The sequence below is a fragment of the Rhinolophus sinicus genome, linkage group LG03 (genome assembly GCF_036562045.2).
Source record: "Rhinolophus sinicus isolate RSC01 linkage group LG03, ASM3656204v1, whole genome shotgun sequence".
NCBI classification, from domain to species: domain Eukaryota; kingdom Metazoa; phylum Chordata; class Mammalia; order Chiroptera; family Rhinolophidae; genus Rhinolophus; species Rhinolophus sinicus.
This window is the reverse complement of record NC_133753.1, coordinates 30,793,489-30,817,614: the sequence shown is the minus strand read 5'-3', so window position 1 is coordinate 30,817,614 and position 24,126 is coordinate 30,793,489. Positions and strand designations below refer to the sequence as shown.

The 24,126-nt window shown below is 37.7% G+C and overlaps 1 protein-coding gene and 1 pseudogene across 4 annotated transcripts in view; one reads left to right on the top strand and one right to left on the bottom strand.

Moving 5' to 3' along the window:
- The window catches only part of FUT8 (fucosyltransferase 8), a 211,179-nt gene that overhangs the window by 65,202 nt on the left and 121,851 nt on the right, over positions 1–24,126 (top strand). The gene's annotated exons all lie outside the window — the stretch shown is intronic.
- Positions 2,453–2,885, bottom strand: LOC141570825 (eukaryotic translation initiation factor 1A, X-chromosomal-like; annotated as a pseudogene).

Genomic DNA, 24,126 nt, shown 5'->3' with positions numbered 1-24,126 from the left:
GTCAGGCCACATAGTCCTTTGGATTGTGATACACCAAATTTGGAACAGTTACTTTTTTTTTAGATCTTGAGCTGTAAATGCCATAATTGTATAAAATCTTCACAAACTGAGCAAAGACATCAAGCTATAATATAAACCTTGGAAGGTGATTTTAGATCTTTATTTTTCTCTGTCTCTCTTTTTTTTTTTTTTTTTTTTACTTTTTTATTTCTGAAAAATAACATGCCTGTTCCAGTTCAGTGAATATGGAAAATCAAATCCAGGTAGAATAGTAGATTTCATCTTGTGTTTGTTTTTAGGGTGAAATAATTTATAGAATGGAGAATACATTGTTTTGTTAGATGTTGACTCCTTTCTAATATAAAAATATGAATCTTTTTAGCAGTAAGTCATTCTATTATAAATACTTTAAATGTTTAAAAATAATTGTTAAGAAAGGAATTATGGAAAAACTGAAACAAAATGCCCAAATTAATACCATATACACGAATGCTAGATAGAACTTATAATTGGTATCTTAATTGTTACACAAAGACCATTGTGTACATTAGCCTAAATTGAAATGAATGGTTTCTCCTTTTATACACTCACGATACTTGTACTTTCTTTCATTGCACTCATTCCATATTCAACAATATTTTTTAAGTGCCTTCTATATTACAGGCACTGTTCTAGATTCTGAGCGGTATCAGTCAAGAAAATAGAAATTATTGATCTCATGGAGCTTATATTCTAATAGGATCCAGATACTAAACAAATAAGTATGTCAATGGTGATAAGTGTTCTAGTGAAAAGTAAGTACATCAAGGAAAGTATTAGAGAATATTGGAGTGGAGAGTGTAGTATTTTTGTGTAGAATGGTCAGGGAAGTTTTTGCTAAGAAGGTGATAATCAAGTGATAACCTGAATTTGATGAGCAGCAGAGCTGTGGTGGATATTTGGGTAAGTGTGTTTCAGACAAAAGCCCTGTGGTGAGTGCAAGGCTCATTATATTTAGAAACATAAATTAATTGTGTAATTATTTGTTTCGTATTTGCTGTCCCAGTGGGGATTATCAATGTCTTGCTCATCACTGTATCCTTAATACTAAGAGTAGTGCCAAACACATGGTAAGCAGTAGAGCAGTGGCTCAATATGGATGATTCATGAATGATGAGGGGGGATTTTGGAAGAGTTTTATTTTTTAAAGTTTATACTACTAAAATCTTTTATTTTTTTAATGATTTCTTTTTTACCCCCTTTTTCCGCCTCTCCCCGCCCACCCTGGCACTGCGGTTCAGTCTAGTTGTGTGGGACACAGTTCCCTGGCCCATGCTGGTATTATGAGCCTTGCGCCCCGCCCACCCTTCCCCAGCAGTCAGTCGCTCACAGTAGCTCTTGCCTGCTGCCAGCTGCTCACGATGGCTGCCGGTAAGAGCTACACGCTGCTGGCCACTCACGGCAGCACACACTGGACACCGGCCACTCATGCTGGCCACTCCCGGCAGCACACGCAGCCTGTGGCAGCTCACAGCAGTCCACGGCGGCTCACGCGGACCTCCAGCTGCTCACGGCCACCCAGCTCCAGGGAGAGCTGTTGTTCAATCTTAGCTGTAGACGGCGCAGCTCACTGGCCCATGTGGGAATCGAACCGGTGACCTCAGTGTTAGGAGCATGGTGCTCCAACCACCTGAGTCACTGGGCTGGCTGTACGAAAATCTTTTGATCTGCAAACATCTTTATAGGTCATAAGAAAACAAGAGAGCTTTTTAGCTAGAATGATTCTTCCAAAAATCACTGTTAGTTAGTAATAGCTTTCCTGGGATGGCAAAATTTTTATCTCTTATTCTAACTTATCTATAGGGAATCCTTTGTTTTCAGATGTCTGATTTAGACATGAGAAGATACTTGCTGTGGAGGACCTCTTTGCAGTAGAATTAGATAGCTGGGTTGAAATTCCTGTTTGACACTTGCTAGCTATGTGACCCCCAACTCCTCCACGACCAATTGCTTTTAAATGCCCTGGTTTTCTTATCTGTAAGATAGATATGGTTATTCCATTCCAGCATTTGTACACAATAAACATTTTCTCTTGCATGGTGGGATTTTCTCATTAATCTTCTAGTATACTACTCATGTCGACTATTTCCTTTTTTTAAAAAACGGGAGTTATTAACAAGGACTTTGAAATCAGACATCCTTGGGCTCAATAAAAGCTTCCTTCTTGAAGTTACTTGTTAATGTTAAAGTTTGTTAAAGTTTTATCTAACTAATGAGGGGAACAATCAGGGAGACAAACTGCTTCTAAGAGTATTTGAGCATCAGGAGTTCATGTATTCATTTAGGAAAGGGATGCTGAGATAAAGTTGCTAAACTACATAGAAGTCTGGTTAACTTTATCAAGGACGAGGAAGCCATGTAACCTTTGGGGTCAATCCTCAGAAAACTTGGAATGTAAAACATTGAGTTCAATTTAGATATCATCGTGGTTTTTATCATCATATCCAGTATTATCAAACTGGATTTCACCCATCATTCTAGCACCAAATGTATTTGTCTCATTGATTTTAGCATGTTTTGGAACCTTGCCATATGCCTGCGGAATTACAGCTTCATCTGCATTGTATTTTAAAATTAAATAAACTTCGTTATCCTGATGGTCTGGCAGACCAACCAATATAATGTCTGAGGTATTTATTCAAACGATTTTTCTCCATTTTCCTTTGATATGACGTTTTTTGTATCATGAAAACACATTGCTTCTTGTAATCTTTTCCCCAACATTTTGGTTACTTGAGCATACTTGTACTGTTCCTCTTTACACACCAACTCTTTTTTTTTTTTCAGATTTATTCTCATTCTTACCCTACACCTGTTTTTATTCCTCTGCCTTTATTCTTGGGCATGGCAGTGCCTTGAGGCATCTCAGACTCCTTTTCTATGATGGCATACAAGACAAAGTACATGTGGTGTGAAGCGGAACTGCATGGTTGGGAGAGTTTCGAGAACGAGTTTTTCTGAGACGTGCTCAGCAGCAGCAAATTTCTTTCCTTCCCTTTTTCCTTTCCATGTGTATTAATGTTTTTAAGATTTTCTAGGGCAGATGTGGAGTAACCTTTACTCTTGTGCTTTCTTATAGCCTCGTTACAAGGTGAACCTCTCTTCTTGAGTTTTTACTAAATGTTCCATGGATTGAGGACTCTCTATCTTGTTTGTGATAACTTGAATGATTTTTGGCCCTGCGTGAGTTCTGGGAATTATTCAGCTTTAGCTACTGGTTGGTTTTTCTTTCCAAGAAGTTGTTTTTGCCCAATCTCATGGGTTTTTCACCCAGTGCACATGCAGATTGGTATTCAACCCTCTGAATACCCCTGTTTTTCCCTCCATAGGTCTTGGTGTAGCTCTCTCACTTCAGAGACTTTTGCCCCAAAATAATTCTTGCTTTGGCCTTTCTGTATAATGGCCTTTGGCCTTTCTTTTCAACTTAGCAGTGCACTGGATTCTATTTGGGTTTCCCCTCCTAGTATGTATGGTAGTTGCAAAAATGCTTTCAGAAAGACATCCCAGGTAATTAATTATGGGGCTCATCTGTTTTACCCTTCTCTTAGGAATCAGTTTTGAGCTGCGTGTTGTTCAAGGTCAGATACATAGTTTATCCAGTTTTCTAATTGTTACTGGAATTTAATTCTGGATCCTATTACTTCCTCATGGGTGAAAATAGATGTTAAGACAGGATTGTAATGGTGGCACTAAATCTCCTCTTTTGAGATTTGGATCTCTGATATAATTTGATTTAACAAGTATAATTTAGCTTGGGACTTTTTGAAAGCTTTCTTTTTTTTTGCCTCTTAATGATACTGCTTCCTATATAATTACTATGCAGTTTCAATGGTTCTGTTTACTTAGGCCCAGTGCTGGTCCTATGACTTGGGAGAGGTTTTACATCTGTATGGGATACACTCCTGGCTCCAATTTAAATCTACGTAACATATGCAAAGGTTGTGATAACTAGTCTAACTGTGGCCTTCTATAGGCCCCAACTATAGGAAAAGCAATTTACATCCTGGTTAGAAAATATAAAACTTGAGTCCAAACAAAGACTCGATGCAGTAGTTTCAAGCAGACTCTGCCCAGCTGACCCTTCTCTTACTTTAATAAATCTTCCTTCTATATTCCTACCTTACTCGTGAATTCTTTCACTGCCTGCTGATGTAGAATATTTTCTTTGTGCTGGGATCATGTCTCGTGAGACCGAAAAATGGAAGCATGGACCAAGGAGAGACAAAGAGTTTTAAAAAGAGGATAGTTTATTGAAAGCAAAGGGTCAGAGTGGGAAAGGGTCCTGAATGGGGATGCCCAGTGATTGAGGCAAAAGTTCTTACTTTTATACCTTCCATTGCCTGCTTGGGGAAGGGAGCTGGCTCCTTCTAATGGAATTCATCTATCGGGTTTGTCCTGTTTGCCCACTGTAAAGGGATTAATGAACCCATCCCTATCTATCAGATCTGCTCCTTTGTCCCAGCCAAAAGGGATTTATGAGATAATTTATTATCCCAAGGGCACATTCTCATATCTTTATCCTGGAGTGAAGGAGACATTCCAGAACCTGGAGTTGCAGGATATGGTTGAGCCCCCCCCCCCCGCCCAACATGTTAACTAACCTGTTTCACTCCCCCCTCGGAAGATGTAACCCTAACAGCCGTTAGGGAATAGGGACCACGACAGCTCTGGCTACTTCAGGCTGAGGAGGGGCATAGAGAGACTGGCAGCTAGGGCTTGTCCAGAGGTCTATCTAAGGATTCCTGGTAGATGAACAAGTCCAGGTGAGGATGTTGTTGTCTTGTAGGCCATTGTAACCAACCAGTGGGTAGTCTGTAAGCTGAGACGTATTGTAGGCAACAGCATGAGGTAATACCTATAATAATGGATAAAAGAAAAATTAGAAAAGTTTATTTAAGACCCGCTAAACTTGGAAGCCAGGAAGGAAGGAAAAATCTAGGCCGAAGAATCTTGTTTTTAGTTTAATATTGGAAACTATATTATGAATTTGTTGAACTTTATCTTTACTAATCTTTACATTTAAAGCAGTGGTTATAGCAGGTACTACAAAAAGAGATAAGGATGTATACTCAGCGGGGCTGAATAAATGTATATCGCTGTTACAGCTGGAGTCCAGAGTAAGTTCATTGTGATGTTTAACCTGATGAGGCTTTTTGGGTAAGACAGTTAATCTCCCAAGAGAGTAGTGTCCTCTGGTTCTGTAAGCTGGGAGGTTATCTTCGCACAAGTGAGAAACCATCTAGCTGGCAATTTGACGTGTATTAGAACTCATAGAGGTGGTAGCGCTACAGTTTAAACTGTTACCGCCTGAAAGATTAAAGCCCTGGTTGGAGCAGCTAGTGAAATTGACACATTGATTAGTCAGAGTTATGGCTCTTTTTCCTTTACTCAGTTCTAGTGTTTGGGTGAGAGCTATTAGTTCAGCCAGTTGTGTGTTGACCCCAGAGGGAAGGCTTGTATTTTCTAAGATATTATGTAGAGGAACTACAGTATATCCAGCCTTTTGTATGTTATTTTATATAAAAGAGCTCTCATCAGTGAAGAGCATCCAATCTGGGTTGTCTTAGGGGTGTTTCTTGTAAATCTGCTCCAGCAGTATAGGTTTGCATTACTACTCTGGCAGTTAATTCTCCCTCCCTCTGGGAGGAATGCGGCAGGATGAAGGGTGGAGCAGGTCTGTATTTGGATTACAGGACTTTCTAATAAGAGGGTCTGATACCACAGGAGGTGGTTATCAGTGAGTCAGTGATTACTATTAGCATTTAAAAGCCCTTGAATGTGATGGGGAGCAAAGATGGTTAAGTCATGTCCCATCATGAGCTTGTGGCTTCAGGAACCAGGAGGGCAGCTGCAGCTATGGCCGGAGGCAAGCTGGCCAGCCACATGCTACGAGGTCTAATTCCTTACTTAAATAGCCTACTAGTTGTGAGGGTCCCCTGCTTGCGTTAGGACTCCCAAAGCCATTCTCTTTCTGTTATATATAAATGAAAGGATTTTCCTGGAGGAAGGCTTAAGGCTGGGGCACTTAACAGTGCTTGTTTTAAAAGGCTAAAAGCTTGTTCAACCTCTGAGCTCCAAAGTAAACAGATGAGGATTTGCAGTTTGAATATCTTTAATTAATTGGTAGAGGGGATGGGCCATTTCTCCCGTATCCTGGGATCCATAGGCAGCAGTAGGCGGTAATGCCTAGGAAGCCCCTTACTTAGGTAGGAGATAGGTGGAGATGGGATGAATTCTGTCCCCCCCCAGGGCCTTAGTCCCTTCAGAGATAATTAGGCCAAGGTATTTGACAGAAGTCTGACACATTTGGGCCTTAGCCTTGGAAATCTTACAGCCTTTAGGGGCTGAAAAATTTAGAAGAGCAGTGGTGCCTTGGCTGATGAGGTCTTCAGACGGAGTACATAATAGGAGGTCGTCGACATATTGTAAGAGTGTACAACTGTCCTAAGAAAATTCTAACATGACCGTAGAGAGGGCCTGTCCAAAGAGCTGCGGGCTATCTCTAAACCCCTGAGGAAGGACCATCCAGGAGAGCTGTGACGTCTGGCTTTCAGGGTCCTCAAAGGCAAAAAGATACTGTGAGTCAGGGTGTACAGGTATGCAGAAAAAGGCATCGTCTAAGTCTAACACCGTGAACCATTTGGCTCTTTCAGGTATTTGGGTTAGGAGTGTGTAAGGAATTGGAACTATAGGGTGTAGAGGAATAACTGCCTCGGTGATGGCCCGGAGTTCTTGAACCAGTCTCCATTCTCCTTTTGGTTTGGGAACACATACGATGGGGGTGTTGCAAGGACTATTGTATTCTCTAAAGAGTCCTTGTCATTTGAGACTGTTAATGATAAGGATTAGTCTTTTCCGTGCCTCGGGTTTTAGAGGGTATTGTTTCCGGCAAGGAAATAAAGTGGGGTCCTTAAGATGAATGAGGACTGGAGCGGCCGTTAAGGCACAGCCAGTTGTCCCTTGTGATGCCCAAACATCAGGGTTGATGTGGTTTCTACTACTGGGAGGCAGCTAGGAATACTTCCAGGGGCTAGGAGAACAATAGTTCCCATCACCATCATAATATCTCTTCCTAATAGTGGAGTAGGGCTTTCTGACATAATTAAGAATGAGTGGGAGAACATTAGGTCGCCCCATATTCAGTAATTGGCTTGTCTGTGACTCTGCGGACAGTAACATGTCAATGGGAGAGGGTTCCTTCTATTGTTGAAGTGACTGTTGAACTTCTTAAGTTAACATAAGAAATAACAGAATTGAGGTTAGAATCTAAAGCAGTGGGCAGCAGTTAGAGCCAGGGCTTCAAGGTCTTTTAATAAAACTTTTCCAGAGTACTTTGTAAGTTTAATTTGTTTATTTTACATTTTCTTTAAGGTATAGACCAATGATAAGGAACAGGCTGTGTAAAATGAGCCCAAATCTGGGGGCTGTCTTTATCTTTACAACCAAGCAGTTTTCAGAGGAAAAAGGTCCAGAGTGAGCAGTTGAGACAGAATAAATGGCTTCTATATTAATCAGGAAATTAACAGGCTTACCTGCCACATCAGGGTCACCCACAGTTTTACCCCTGTGATGAGAATAGCTTGGGAGCCGCTGGGAACTTTAGGCCCAATAGTGATTACAGCCATTTTTGGGGAGGGAGTTGGTCCCTGCTCCCTTCAGAACAAGGAAGGAGTACTCCTTCCTCTAGTGCCCTTCAGTCTGTACAGGAGACACGGCTGTTTTGGAAGATTAGGACACTCCTTATTTCAGTGCTCTGGGCTTCCACATCCAAAGCAAGCTCCTTTATCTGGCGTTTTCTCTCTGGGGCTTTTGGGGTGCCTCGAGGTGGCTTCAGCCCTGGGTTATTTATAACTGTGGCCAAAAGTGGCCTGTCTCTGGTCTCATGCTCTGGTCTCACTGTTTCCTTATTTCTTGTTTTCCTGTCTGGGTTGTTAAAGACATTTAAACAAATTCTTGGCCTTCTCTAGGGTCTGAGCCTCTTAATCAGGGATGTAATAGTGGGCTAGAACCATTAGAATTCCTGCCAGTTAGGGGAAGTTATAAGCTTCCTTATATTGGCCTATAGCTGATACTGAGGAAGGCACATGAGCTCTAGCAGTTCTAAGATATAGAAGTTTATTTAACTATTAGCAAAACTTAGTTTTTAGATTTAATTTTTGAGTAACCAAAGTATTGATTGAGAAAATATAAAACATAGATTATTTTGGTGACATATATAATCTTTGCTTTTTTTAGGCAGAAAACTTTTTCATAATATCAGTAGCAGACCAATAGTCTAACAAACTTTATCTTAGTAGAGAGAGAAAACTTAACTCTTATTTTGTACTAGCTTACCTTTGAGATTTAAATTTACTTAGTTAATTTTATTTAGTTTAACTATATATAAAACTCTCATAACTTCTTCACAAACCTTCTACAATTTTCCCAGTCCCTCATAGTTTGTCTCTTTTCACTCATTCAGAAATAACCATCTTTATAGCACAAACTGTTTTCTTTCAGTACCTACATAAATGTATTTCCATACTGTATACCTTCCATGGAAACACATACCATTTTCTTCCATATTAGAATACATAACCTTCAGAACCTTAATTTTTACTGATAACCAAAAGAAAGCAATTAGCACTTCCACTTACAAATCCAGGAATATATTTGGCAACCTTCAAAAGCGTGGGCTTTTGCAACAAAATATGATATAGTTGTTAACAGATCTTATCCCTTAACATTCCTGTGATAAGCCAGAAATAGATGAACTTAGACCAACCTAATAATTAACACCTCAGCATTTTGTTATTTTGAAATACCTAGATATTTAATAATTTTTATCATTTAACACAACTAAGTAAAACTGAAATTTTAAGTTACCAACAGATGGTGAGAAACCTTGTCCAAATATCCACACTACCCTATTTCCCCTAAAATAAGACCTAGCTGGACCATCAGCCCTAATGCATCTTTTGGAGCAAAAATTAATACAAGACCCGGTCTTATATTATACAATACCCTATCTTATCTTATCTTATCTTATCTTATCTTATCTTATCTTATCTTATCTTATCTTATCTTATCTTATACCGGTCAGGGTCTTATATTAAGTTTTACTCCAAAAGACACATTAGAGCTGGTGGTCCGGCTAGGTCTTATTTTCGGGGAAACACAGTATATTATTACTGAAAAGTTTTACCTGTTAAGAGGATTTTAAAAGTAGGTTTATTTAGAATGTTAGTCCTCTGGGACTCCAATCTAAAGGCGATTTCCCTTTCAGTGAATCCACTGCAGGTGGTCCCTGCAGGATTTAGAATTAGAGCAGAGGAGTAAGGGGGAGGGGTCTGGCTTGAGAATTGGCCACTTTTTTCGTTCAGTTACCTCAGCCTCAGGCATTCCTATTTATAAGTGGATTAGGAGATGGGTGGAGCTCCTTTTTTTTTTTCCTGAACTATCAATTTAGTTCCTTTTTTTTTTTTTTTTTAGTCCCTAGTGAGGGTTTCTAGAAACCTGGCACATCTGGCCATCCCTTTTATAAAATAAATCTAACTGTAAGATAGTATTATGGCTGTTGCTGCCCTGAGGAGGCCAGGTTTCCCTATCTTCTAACTTGTATTGAGGCCAAACCTCAGAACAAAAGACCAGGTGCCATTTTTTCAGAGTCTGAGCGTCAAATTTGTCCTAGTGTTTCAAGGTATAATTCAGATGGGTGAAGGTGCGTGAGGGCTGATTGCCCATGTGGAAGGGAGGAAGAACAGAAAGGCGTCCCTTTGCAATTCATCTCCCACAACTTGGTCTAAGGCGTACCCTAGAAACGGGCCACGGACATCGCACGACCGATTTTGGGCAAGTGGGGAGATATGGCGTGCCAGGGTTAGTCCTGCCGACTACGCCATGTGTCATGCAGGGCGTCCACCAGGGTCTCTGCTCCTGCTCCCCACATAAGAACGCAGGATATGGTGAGGCCAAAAAGGAACACCCATGGAGCCGTAAGTAGGGGAGTCACATCACTATATTCTCACTGGCGGCATCTGCCTCTCTGCAATCCACTCTTGCTAGCTCAGCCCCCATCTTCTTGCTAGCCCCCATTTTCTGCTGGCGTAGCCACAGCAGTTATATTAGTGGCCAATAGCTCACTGGTTACAGCTGACGGCCAACTAGCCACAGCTGACGGCCATGCAATCACAGTTGATGGCCATTTACTACCTGAGCCAGCACCTTTCTATGTGAGGCCGAGAGCCTGGAAACTGCTTTCTGGGGCTCTCTCCCCACACCATGTCTCTAGTGGGCGCCTACCTAAATCTGTATGTGTCCCTGCCTGAATGTCTGGCGCCGGCCCACAGGCCAATAAAGGCTGTGGCCAATAATGAGGTGCTTTAAAGTGGAGCGATATATGGCCTGATTCTGGCCCTCTTGAAAATTGACAGCACGATCCAAATAATAGTGGCCTTTCGAATAAAGGTAGTAAAGGAGAGAGTACATACTTAAAGCTTGTAGGGAAGGCATACGGCCTAGGCAAGAGGGAGTGGAAGGAGGCCCTGAAGCCCAATAAGTGAGGGAGGACAAAAAGAGGTAACAGAAGCCCCAAAAGGTTTTGGACAAGGCTGCTTCCTTAAGGAAAAGTGAGTCCGGAATATGTTGTTCCTCCCTAAAAACTTTGCCTGGCAGTGGCTGCGGTGGCCCGGCTGGTGGTGCTTTGGAGGAGCTCTGCTCTTGCGGCCCTTCCCCTGTTGTTGCAGTTGTGCTGAGCTGGGGGTGCAGCCAGGTGGCAGAGAAGCTGCGCGAGGTCCGCAGAGGAGTACCGTGAGATGGCGGAAGAACAGAGGGAATGAAAAATCAAGTCTCTAGAGAGACATTACGCTGTACAAACACAGACCTCACTGGTGCTTGGATTTGTCTTGGGCCCGGCAAGTCCTAAATGATCTGTTCTAACCCCTGGTTATCCTGTCACGGGAGTTTTCAAGCGGTGGATGCCCTAATGCCCATTTAACTGTCAGAACCGTGCCCGCAAAGGACAGCAAACAAGAGGTATAGGAAAGTGAGCAAGAGGTTTTGGGGTCCCCTAAAAGGGGCTTACCTCCTGGCTAGCTTGTCAAAATAAGTTACTGGAGAGTGTTGAGGAGGTCTCACAGGGAAGGGACCCTGGACCAATGTCTTAAGAGCCGAGGAGATATAGGGACAGGATAAAAAGAGCAGCATAGATGGAGGAGTCATCCTACTGGCACCCTTACGGTCAGGTGGTAGGGCTGGGAAGGGACCAAAGAGACCTTTGGGGCCCACTGCAGAGTAGCCACAGACAGAGTCCCTCAGTTGTCTGCAAAGGCCCACAGTCCTGGCCACGCACCAGCATTCAGCCTCCTCGCAGAAAGGAAAAAGGCAGCAGAGGAATAGGAGAAAGTAGCAGAGAGGGGGAGGGAGAGCCTCCAAATGGCACCATTCTGGGCAGCTGGGCAGGGGAAAGACCCAGGGAGCCTTTGGAAACTTGCCGTAGGGTAGCCACAGACAAAATTCCTCGGTTGCCACCGAGGGTTGTTCACACCAACCTTGCGCCATTCTCGGGCTCCCCTCCTTACAAGAGAAAGTGGTCGAACTGTAGCCCACATTCCCCTGGCTCAGTGCTGGAGGGGATTGACTAGAGCCCTTCTGCAAAGCATTTACCTCCGTGGCTTAAGGTCGGCAGCTATGATAGTTACTTTTAAATGGCTCACAGAGGCTCGATATTTGTGTGACAGGAGAAAGAGAAAAAAAATGATGTAGGCCCATAAGTGGGCAAGTAGAAAGGCACAGATAGTATTTATCTCTCCTTCAATCCCAGATGAGCCCCCAAATGATGTAGAATATTTTCTTTGTGCTGGGATCATGTCTCGTGAGACCGAAGAATGGAAGCACAGACCAAGGAGAGGCAGAGTTTTAAAAAGAGGTTAGTTTATTGAAAGCAAAGGATCGGAACTCCCGTGCAGGAGAGGGTCCCGAATGGGGATGCCCAGTGATCGAGGCACAAGTTCTTACTGTTATACCTTCCCTTGCCTGCTTGGGGAAGGGGTTGGCTCCTTCTAATGGAATTCCTCTATCAGATTTGTACTGTTTGCCCACCGTAAAAGGATTAACGCGCCCATTCCTATCTATCAGATCTGCTCCTTTGTCCGGCCAAAAGGGATTTATGAGATAATTTATTAACCTCAAGGCGCATTCTCATATCTTTGTCCTGGAGTGAGGAGACATTCCAGAACCTGGACTTTCAGGATATGGCTGCCCCCACCCCTTATTTCACCAGGGATCTCCCCTCTCCACCCAACAACATGTTAACCAACTTGTTCCACTGCAAGTGAGCAGACACAACAGTAGAGATCTCTTAACACTTTTAAAAGGAACAGAATGAAATGATATTCTTAATAAGTAATACATCCTACTCATTTCAAATTGTGTTCAAATACTATTTGTAAAAATTCATTTTTAAATGTGTAAATTAAATTTATCTCAGTAACAGCATTTCTGTTTTCCAAACATAGCTGTAAATAAAACCTGCTTTGGCTGCTTTTCATCTAATATTAGTTAGCAGTCAACTGATGCATTAAATTAATGTTGGTATAACTAATGATTTATAATAGCTGATTCTTTTTGGTACTTTTATGCCTTACAGAAGATCCCTGGCTGTTTTATGGTACTTAAAAAAAAACAAAAAATGACACACAGGATTCAATATAACTATAAAAACAACTTAGCAACTTTTACTTAGTATAGGAACTTTTATTAGTAAAAAGTGTTTTATATTCCATCCATTGAGACACAGTGAAATAGTATAAGTTTAGTACTGTTCATTATTTCTTTAAAATTCCTCCAATTAGTTGAAAAACATTGGTGATTGGAAGTAGAATATAAACATATAAATTGGTGTGAGGTTAATTGAGAATGCCTCTTTTAAGTTTTGATTATGAAAAAGATGTGTTTGGTGAAGAACAATATGCTGGCCCAATGTTTTTTGAAGGATGTAAAGTCCTCATAAAATAATTAATGACTCTCATGCATATAGTTCACTCAGTTGGTCATATGAGCTTCATTATCACTAGTGCTTACTGCGTTTTAGTTACTGTACCAGGTGCAAGGTACCCTACCTGAGAGTCATTGTGTGTCTGTGCTTTTCTTGGAAGAGACCTGAAATTGGTAGGGTAACATTTGAAAATAAACCTATAGTAGCATTGTGATTTGTATGTTGTGTGCTGAGGCTTAACAAAGTCATTTTTAACTCTGGTATCAGAATTGTACCAGAGATTTCTTAAGATTTCTTAAATACTTAAGATTTCTTAAGTCTTAAGAAATAGGTGAAAGAAGTATAACTGTATTAATTCTGACAGATGACAACAAAATGTCTGATTTTATTGTGATCTTTTATTATTTCTTAAAAAATGTTTCTGATACCTTTAAAAAATTACTGTTTCCATATATATCCATTGAGTTTGGTTTACCAAAAGAGTGTTTCCTATTTACTATTTTGATAATAGATAGATATGAAATGCAGACATCTAATTATTTAAGATCTTTTAGATACTAATGACTATTCACTTGTGAGAAAATTTAAACTGATATATGACAGTCACTAGATTCATTTACCAAAGCTACTTTTATTTTTGGTCTGTTCTTGATCAAAGAGGTTGGTCTACCTATAGTGTTGCTTAGGCAACATGGATGCCTTACATTTCATTCTCCTAAATTGTTTATCATTGAAATTCATGGTTTATGCCTGTTAGTTTAGTAGTGTGTTCCCTTGTAACTCTGCCCCTAAAGAGTGATAATCCCTTGGTCAGCCAAGGGATTGAATGCTTTGATTCATTTGGAGTCGGGAATAGGACTCCATAGTTAGATAGATCTGGCTGTGAATCTTGGCTCCTCCTGGTTTTGTGAGTTTAGGCAAGTTACTTACACTCTGCTGGTTTATTTGAGATTAGTGTGGTTTAGGGTTAGTTGAGTAGACTCTGGAGCCAGTTTGTGAGGATTTGAATCGTGACTGCTATTTTTATAAGCTTGTGTGACTCTGGGCAAGTTACTAACTTTTCTGCCTTCTCTTTCTCATCTGTACATTAAGGATAGTAGTGGTATTTATTTATAAAATACTTTGAGTAAACCTGACACATATAAGCACTTAATAAATGTTTCCTATTATCTTTGGTAAAATTAAGATAAAATAACATAATAGGGTGGTTATGAGGCCTGAATAAATAAAATAAATAAAACACTTTGCATAGGGATCTAGTACATGTTCAGTAAATGATAGTACCACAATAGAATTGATAGTATAATAATTATGATGATGGAGCAGATATGTCTGTGGAATAAGCATAGATCCATGATTTGTAACAGAAGAGAACACACTGGAGCTCTACTGCTTTGCTAATTGGTCAGGAGACACAGAGTGAGTTCTAGCATTCTCTTAGATCACTTGCACAAAACAAATCAATTTTTCTATGTTCTATCCCAGCTGGTGCAGGAGATAGGCAGATGAAAAATCCTATCCAATAAGACGTCAGAATTGCAATCATACTATACTTACAGTGATAACCGTGCAGTTTAGGATTGGCCACCCTCAACAGATGGCAAAGGAGGTAAAAGAATTTATTGAGAAAAGTTTTCACATCAGCTTTATTAAAGATATGATGTAAAACTTCTCTCCAAGTCAAGAATTATTCAGAAACTGTGAAAAATGGATAGGGAGTGATTATGCAGGCTACTAGTATTCTACTTAACCTTAAAATTTGTTTTCTCCTTCTATAGTAATGGAATACTGATTTTTTTTTTAACTTAGCACATTGATGCCTTTAAGAAGAGACTATATTACCTAGATACGTGACTAAATTCTGGCAAAGGAGATGAAAGCAGGAGTATTGTGTGTGTGCTTGTAAAGGGCACTGACTTAGTTGGAAGAGACCTCTTTTTGCCATCCAGCTTCTTTTATTCTTTATTCGAAGCATTATAACTGGAACTTTAGCAAACATTTTGGACCATGAGGGGATCTTGACAATGGAAGCCAAGCACCTGGAATGGTGGAAGAGAAAGTTAGAAGCATGGGTCCTTGAGGGTACTGTGCCACCACCATCTGTACATCGCCTATCTCTAGACTTTTACAAAAGGAAAAAATAAACCTCAATCTTGTTTAAGCTAAGGTACTGCTGTGTTGGAGTATTCTGTAATATGCAGAACCTTACCCTTATACTGAGAGGAAGAAGCATAAATAATAAAGCACCATTGACATTTAATGGTTTGTGTACAGAGGGGTATGTGCTGGGGGGATGAAGGTATAAAGATAATTGAAGGACAATAGCTTAAATGACTAACAGGTTGAGAAGATTGTGGATCTACTTTGATCATACTGGTGATATTTTATTAGATTAATGGGAAATATGAAACTTTTATGGGAAAAAGAAAATATTCAATAATTCAGTAATATTTGTACAGCTAGTTATCAAATCACATTTTTTATATTGGGGGTGGTCTTTGGAATATTAATAGTTTTTTATAGGTTACTATTGTTAACTTGTTATGCCATTGTTAAATGAGGTATTAATAACTAGATTTTTTCTGGTAAGTTCCTTCTTAGTAATAGCACTTGTGCAAGTGTCATCTCAAAATTTTTGATTGGCGAATATGAAAAAATAGTTAGAAAACATTTGATTAGCCATTTTCTGTAGAAGAGGTTGAGAAAAGATTATTTTGGAGCCTACACAGCAAATGGTTGATATTCTTTCACTCATTTACATAAAGATTCTAAAAAAATTGTTCATGTATTGATATCTGGGCTCTCCATTTTTACTGGTTTACGTGACACCAAAATAATTCATTTGACACTTAATTAAGTAGTTTTGGATAGACGAAAGTTTAGATGCCTGAGTTGAGAATTTTACAATCCCTTTATTCACATCTAATTTATGATTTGGTTTTATTTGGATAGTGTAGAACTCCAGGCATAGAAGGACCACAGGAGGTCATGCATTTCATTGTAATTTATCACATGTGGTTCCTATAAAGTTTTTACCTCTGTTTTTTTCTTTGTGGATTTATTAATTCCTTTCCATATATTTCTGAAAATTTATATTTTATTAATGGACGCTTAGGTTGTTTCCGTGTCTTGGCTATTATAAATAATGTAGCAATAAACATAGGGGTGCAGATATGTTCTCAAGATAGTGATTTTGTTTCTTTGGGACAAATACCCAGAAGTGGAGTTGCTGGGTCATATGGTTGTTCTGTTTTTCAATTTTTGAGGAACCTCCATACTGTTTTCCATAGTTTGCACCAATTTACATTCCCATCAAGTGTACAAGGATTACCTTTCTCCACATCCTCACCAACACTTGTTATTTCTTGTCTTTTTGATAATAGCCATGCTAATGAGTATGAGGTGATAGCTCATTGTGGTTTTGATGTGCATTTAGTTGATGATTAGTGATGTTGAGCACCTTTGGTCATTTGTATGTTGTCTTTGGAAAAATGTCTGTTCAGATCCTCTGCCCATTTTTAAAATTGATTTTTTTTTCCTGTTGAGTTGTATGAATTATTTACATATTTTGAATGTTAAATCCTTATCAGATATAAGACTTGCAAATATTTCCTCCCATTCTGTAGGTCACATTTTCATTTTGTTGGTGGTTTCCTTTGCTGTATAGAAGCGCTTTTTTGATGTAGTCCCACTTGTTTATTTTTGATTTTGTTGCCTTTGCTTTTGGTGTCAAATAAAAAAACAAACAAACCAAAAAAAACAAAAAACATAACTTATCACAGTCTACCGGTGTTGCTGTTTTACCAGTTTGAGTGAAGTGTAGAAACTTTACCTCTGTAAGTCCCATTATCCTCTCCTGTTTATAAAATATCTTAAATATTTCCTCTACATATGTTTAAAATAATAACAGTGTTATACTTTTTGTGTCAACTGTCAAACATAATGTAGAAAACTCAAGAAGAGAAGGGAAAGTCTATTATATTTACCCATATTTTCGCTTTTTCTGTTGTTTCTTACTTCTGGGATATGTGAGGCAATAAGAGAACTCGGAGAACTCACTGCCATGTTGTTCCTTTAGTCCCTGGATTGCTAGCAAGTCTGCCTTTTCTTTCCACCTTACCCAGTATTCTTATATTTGTTTTATATAGAATGTCCAGGGTTTTCAGTTGTTCCTAGTGGGAAGGATAGGGAGAAGTGTATCTTCTCTGTCTTGGTGTGGAACTGAGAGTTGCTTCACTGTGCTTTAACTATATAAAAAAAAAAGAAATGAAATCAAATGGAGTTTGTATTATCTAGTTTTCCTAACAGTGTGCTATTTGGGAGGAAAAGTTTGAGGCTTTTAAATCTCTGGATTGACTTATACTTGACATATCTTAGTTATATAGTTGCCTGTCCTTGGGTTAAAAAGTATGTGTAGGAGATTTTCTTCCCTTGCATTTCTTAAAGTCAGCAAATTTTTCATAATAATTCGCAATAATGAAAAAAAAAAAAGCTATCATTGATTTTGGTTCTGCCACTTACTGGCTTTGTGACTTTGGGAAAGTTAATCTCAGTGTGCCTTAATTTCTTCTACTGTTAAATGGGGGTAATAGTACTTACATAATGAAGTTGTTGAGAAGATTAAATGGTATTATAATTGTGAAGCAATGAGAAAAGTAACTAGCATTCAGGAAGCACTATATAAATGTAGCTATTATTATCATTATACTTAGAATGATATGCTCATGTGATAGCAATTGTTGCAGTCATTTTAAGGATAAAAAGTTCAGGCTCCCAGAAGGTAAAATGCCCTGCGTGGTTCTTTAGTGGTCCAAATCTATATGGGTATTGCCAGAATTTATACCCATTTCTTTCTGATCTTAGAGTTTACACTTTCCAAGATACCATGCTACCTGTGAACATCATCACATCTCTCTACATCTTGCGTTTTCACCTACATTATATTATGTATATTTGTCTTCATACTTAACATTTTAAATTGAGCAATAATATCTCACAAATGGTTGTACCAAAATTTATTTAAATTTTTCTTATTTTAGGATATATAAATTATCTCTATGCCACCCATTGGCTCATGTGTTAGTGAATCAAATACTGGCCAATAATATCATTTTAATATTTTTCATACACGACGTAGTAAAGATTAGCCTTTAAGGGGATTTCATGCTTCTTATATGAAGATTGAAGTGTTTATTAAAAAAAAAATAAATCCCACTAAAATTTTCAGTAGCATACAATGTTTATTACTTTTGAATCTCTTGTTCTGTAGAAAATTTTAAATCTGTTTGAATCTGAATTTGTGAATTGTTCTTTAGAAAGTTCTCTAGAAAGATTGTGAATCTTTATTCATTAGTTGTATTATATATGACTTAAAATTTTTACAATACATCTATCTGTGTTTATTAACTATTAAATATAATGTTTGAGGACTCTGCAGTTTATTGAGTTGGTTTGAATGCAAGTCTTTGGTTTGAAATTATATTTGGAGAATTTATTTCTGAGCACCTACTTTTGACATTTTCTGCATGTAAAAATAAATGAGGGGTGGCCTGATGGCTCAGTTGGTTAGAGCGCGAGCTCTGAACAACAGGGTTGCTGGTTCGATCCCCATGTGGGCCAGTGAGCAGCATCCTCCACAACTAGATTGAAGACAACGAGCTGCTGCTGAGCTTCCAGAGGGTCGGCCGGATGGCTCAGTTGGTTAGAGCGTGAGCTCTTAACAACAAAGTTGCTGGTTCAATTTCTGCATGGGATGGTGGGCTGTGCCCCCTGCAAGTAAGATTGAAAATGGTGACTGGACAACGACTTGGAACTGATGGTCCCTGGAGAAACACACTGTTCCCCAATATTACCTAATTAAAATAAATAAATAAATAAATGAATAAACATATAAAAATGACTTTGAATCTTAGTTCTAATTCTTCTAAGGTTTGATTTTATTTTGCCTAGGATTTTACCTAGGTATTAAGTAAGTGTTAAATAAGTATATGTACACTTGGGCAATATTCATGCATTTGTTTGACCAATATTAATAAAAGGATTGCTCTGTGTTAGGCACTGTATTCTAAGTCCTTGCTCTAGGTTACATACATTTTAGTATAGGGAATAAATAAGTCAGTACGTGTTGTGATAGAGAATAATGGGGGTGGTGAGTACTTTTTAAAAAAAGACCAAGGTGTCATAGCATTCTTGTAGAGTCTTGTAGTCATTCTTTCATTTTTTCTTGCTTTCAGGGTCTCGGTTTTGTTCTGGAACCTACCCTTAGGGATAAATCCTGGTTAGTCTAAACCAGGGGTGTCCAAACTTTTTTCAACGTTTTTTACCAAGGGCCATATGCGGTAAAATACACAAACAGCCGGGCCACTCACTCGAGGTGAAGTACGTATTGCCTCACCTGGTTTATTTAAGTAAACTAAATATATTTTTGGAATTTGTTGCAGGCCAATTAACAATGGATTGTGGGTGCAGTTGGCCCGTGGGCCGCAGTTTGTGGACACCCCTGGTCTAAGCCATATGGCAATGATTGACTTGTCAATGATTGATTTTTCAAGGGACAGGTGACTCAATCGTGGCTTATAAGATGTGCAGAATCTTCTGGGGAAGACTTCTGTTAGTAGTCTCCTCTCCTTAAAATGAGTCAGACCAGAAGAGATTACCAATTGTTTTTTTACACATAATTACATGTGGCTGGAATTGAGTCAGCCAACTTGCTACTGTAAAGGGATAGCCTGAGGACAAAAGCTGACCTGCCAAGGGGGTAGAATAGAAAATGAAAAGCGGTTTTTAACTGTTTCATGGAGCAATTGAATTAACTATATTTTTATCAATTGAGAAGTTAAATTTTTCTTATTTTTAAAGACATGTCAAGTTAGTCTTTTTCTCTTCTACCCTAATGTCGTAATGGATATAAGTTATCAGGAACTGTCTCTTAAAAGAGATGATATTTAAGTAGTGATCTAAATTATACGAACAAGCCAAAGAAATTGCAGTTCAGGTAGAAGAAAGAGCAAGAATGAAGGCCTCATTATAGGTAAGTACTTCCCATATTCTAGAAACTGGCAGAAGGCTGGTATACTTGTTTTCTAATGAACGAGGGAAAGATAATAGTAACTAACATAAAATTGTGGTACAATTTGCAAATCACTTTTACATTTATTATTTCGTGTGATCTTCACGTTATGTGAGGATATACTGTTATTCCCATTTTATAGTTGGGTAAACTGCCCATGTGTTATAGGTAGTGATTGATTTGAAATGGTTGCTCTTTCTACTATATTATGCTGCCAATCAAGTATATATAAGCAGGTAAAATGGTAAGGTATGCATGTCATTTGAATTTATTAATATTGCCATTAGTATGAGCATTACTATTTGAACTTATTAATATTACCATTAATTTATTCATGGCTGAACGTAAAGATGCCAAAGCCAGATTTCTGGATCCACTTGAATAGTATGTATTAATTACATCAGTAAACACAACCTGATGTGTTATCTTGAGTTAATGTGAATGAAATACTCCTGATAGAAACCTCATAAACGTGACTGTATGTTTGCACTTTATAACTAGGGAAATCAATTTCTAAGATATGGCTGGTTTCAATGAAAAAAGTGTGTTTTGTGCTCATGTATTCAGGATGCCTGGCATTTTAAATTCATATGTGTATATACTGTGACCTTTCTGATAAGCAATGTGAAAGTATGATAGATGGCTCTATAAGTAATGAATGGAAATTGAATTTTATAATCTTGGTAGGGGCTATATGAAAAATTTTTTCTTTCTTCTTCTGCCCTTCCTTCCTTTCCCCTTCCATGCCCTTCTCTCCTCCCCTCTCTCCTTTCTTTCTCCCTCCCTCCCTCTCTCCTTCCCACTTTCCCTTCTTCCCTTTCTTCATTCTACATTTTAGTTTAGATGGTTTCATCAAGGGCTTTTACATAAATAAGTAAAAGTTGATTTCATCTAGCATCAAAAGGCCAGTTTAATTTGTGATACTATTTTTACTTGCTTTTTCCTACTTTCTTAAATTAATAAACATACAGGTTTTAAACTACCATTTTCTCATATATGGAGGCTGGACAGTAAGAAAGATTTTAAATAAATTCTGTAATGATACTTAATTTGAAAATGAATGATTTCATATGAGAAGCTATTTAAAGATATAGTCTTAGATGTATATTACTCTAGAATTGAACTGAATTATATATGTATACAGGGATGTTTATTTGTAGTTTATATAATTGATATGTAGCTTTTCTCTAAAAGTTATATTATATTTCCATTTATCAAGCTGATGGCTTTGGAATATAACAGTCTGCTTAACCTCTGCTGTATTATAGTAGTCATTTATTAAATTTGTTGAATAAATGATTTTATTTTTCTGTTGAATTTTTCAGTTCATTCCATTGCATTGCAGTGATTACAAGAAGCACACTGTAATAATAATTTCCTTTTTACTCTTTGCAGTAGTTAAGAAAATAAGTTCTTCTAAAAATAACTCTCTAAACTATACTATATATTATAAATCAGGGAATCATTGAATATTATGATCATTTCTTTTGCTCTGAGAAAAGGTTAGGCTGCTAAGAGAATTAAGCAGGTTTCTCTGTGGTTTGTTAACTATTTTACTAGTTATTTGAGTTGATTCTTCTGTGAAATGTGTGGAAAATGTAACTTTCACATTAACATTTGGATTGAAGTTGATTATATTTATAGAATAATTTTGAAATTCATTTTCATTAAAAGTAAGAATGTACAATAATGATTTTGTTGAAAAAAAGTCTATCTCATTGAAACTCAAAATGTAGGCACATAATTTAACCATTGAATGAATTAGCAGCCTTCAATTGTTGACCTTTCCAGTTGCATTCACACAACGGAGATAGTTTACATTTTTTCTTAAAAATTTTTCAACTTTATTGAAGTATAATTTATACCAATGAAATGTACCCATATTAAGTGTACAGTTAGATGATTTTTCTCAAATCTATATCTTCATGTAACCGTCATTCCTCTTTTTAATTAGTCATCTGCTTGCTCCCTAGCAAGCACTGGTCTGATTTTAATCACTATATATTAGTTTCTATGTTCTAGAACTTCATATACATGTTGTTGTATTTTTCTTGGCATGTTTTGCCAGGCACATTTTTAAGATTCATGCATGTTGTTGTGTATATCAGTAGTTTCTTCCTTTATACTGCTAAATAATATTCCATTCTATGAATGAGTCACAGTTTGTTTATCGAATCACCTGTTGGTAGATACTTGGATTTTTTCACATTTTTGACTCTTATAAACAAAATGGCTGTGAACATTTTTGTACAAGTCTCGGTATGGATATGAGAGTATTACATTATATTAGTTTCAGGTGCACATGACTTGATATGTGTATATAGTGTGAAATAACCACCACAATAAGTCTACTTAACATCTTTCACTATACATAGTTACAAATTTGTTTTCTTGTGATGAGGATATTTTCTATCCCTCTGTCTTCAAGTTCACCTAAGTTTTCCTCTGCAGTATCTGCCCTTAGTCCTTTCCAGAGAACTGAAACATTTTTCAGATTATTTTTGTTATAGCAGTTGCATATTTTGTTACAGGTTTTATTTATTTTTTCAACATATTTTTAAATTTAAATCTTTGCATGTATTTTTAGTAGTTGTTTTAGTGTCCTTGGCTGCTATCATCATCATCATCTTTGTCGTCTGGGTCTGTTTTAAATCGAATGATTTTCTTCTTGGTTATGGGTCACATTTTCCTCCCCTTTGGCGTCAGAGTAAAAAAAATAATTTGTTTTGAAAAGTAATTTATAACTTATTCTACCATATTTCTATTGATGGAAATTATGCTTTTTCCATTTGGAGCTATTGCAAACAGTGTTGTTATGTAAATTCATTTTGTTCATGTGTTAAAATGTATCTTAGTATAAATTCCTGCTAGTGGAGTTTCTCATCAAAGGGCGTGTTTATATATAATAAATATTTGATATATAATGCCATATTCCTTTACATAGGGAATACTTATCTATATTAGTTATATTACTGCTGAATTATTTTTGAGTTTAGAATACAACACCCTCTTAGAACGTGATTCATACTAGCAGAACAGACTAGACTCTTAGTAATCTTGTCTTACAGCACCTTGTCACATACTGATCTTTTGAGCTTAGCATTAAAGTGAAGCTACTTGAATGTGACTCTTGAAAATATCATTTTCATATAGACAGATGCTAAAGGAAGTAGCTATTAGTCATTTTGTTATTTGTTAAATATAAGAACAATCAATTTAATAGTGTTATAAATGGTACTGCATTTTTTTATTGTTTCTAATGGGATGATTAAACTATTCCTATCTTTAATTTAATTTCTACTGTATTACTCAGTATGTTAGATGCTGCAAGAAGAGGCTTTTTAGGGGTTTTTTTGGTGGCATTACTTCTCTTTGCAATCCACTAGAATACTACCCCTTGAGGGCAGAAATTTTTGTCTATCTTGTTCACTGCTATAACTCCCAGTGTCTACGACAGTGTCATTTATGAAATAAGGATTTAGAACTATTTCTGAATGAATGAGTGAATGAAGCATGGTATTGTGTAGAATTAGGTAAAATACATGGTCGATTTGTTCTAGATGCTTTGCATTATAAATGTTGGTAAAAACCATGCTGTACATTTTTTTTAAATGCTGGCACAGTATTTTTCAGCTTTTTTTTTCCTGGAAAGGTCTATTTTTGAAAGATTTTTCACTGGGTTTAGAATTCTCAGTATGGTAGCTTATATTGTCAGAGTGAATAAGTTGAGAGAATGTGAGCAAAACTGAAGTTTCAGTCTAATTATTTTGTAACCTTATCTCAGAAGTGAAATCCTATCACTGTATTCCTTAAGAAGCAGGTAACTAGATCCAGCCCACACTCAGGAGGAAGAGATTACATAAGGGCATGAATAATGGAGGACACAGGGATCATTGGCAGTCATTTTGGAAACTTCCTACAACACTACATGTTATATAAATTATATATGTTATAATTGGGTCTATAAAATAATGTAACAGTGTTAACATATATGGCATAATAACAATTTGCTGTTTGTGTGCAAAGTGCTTTCCTTGGCTTTCTT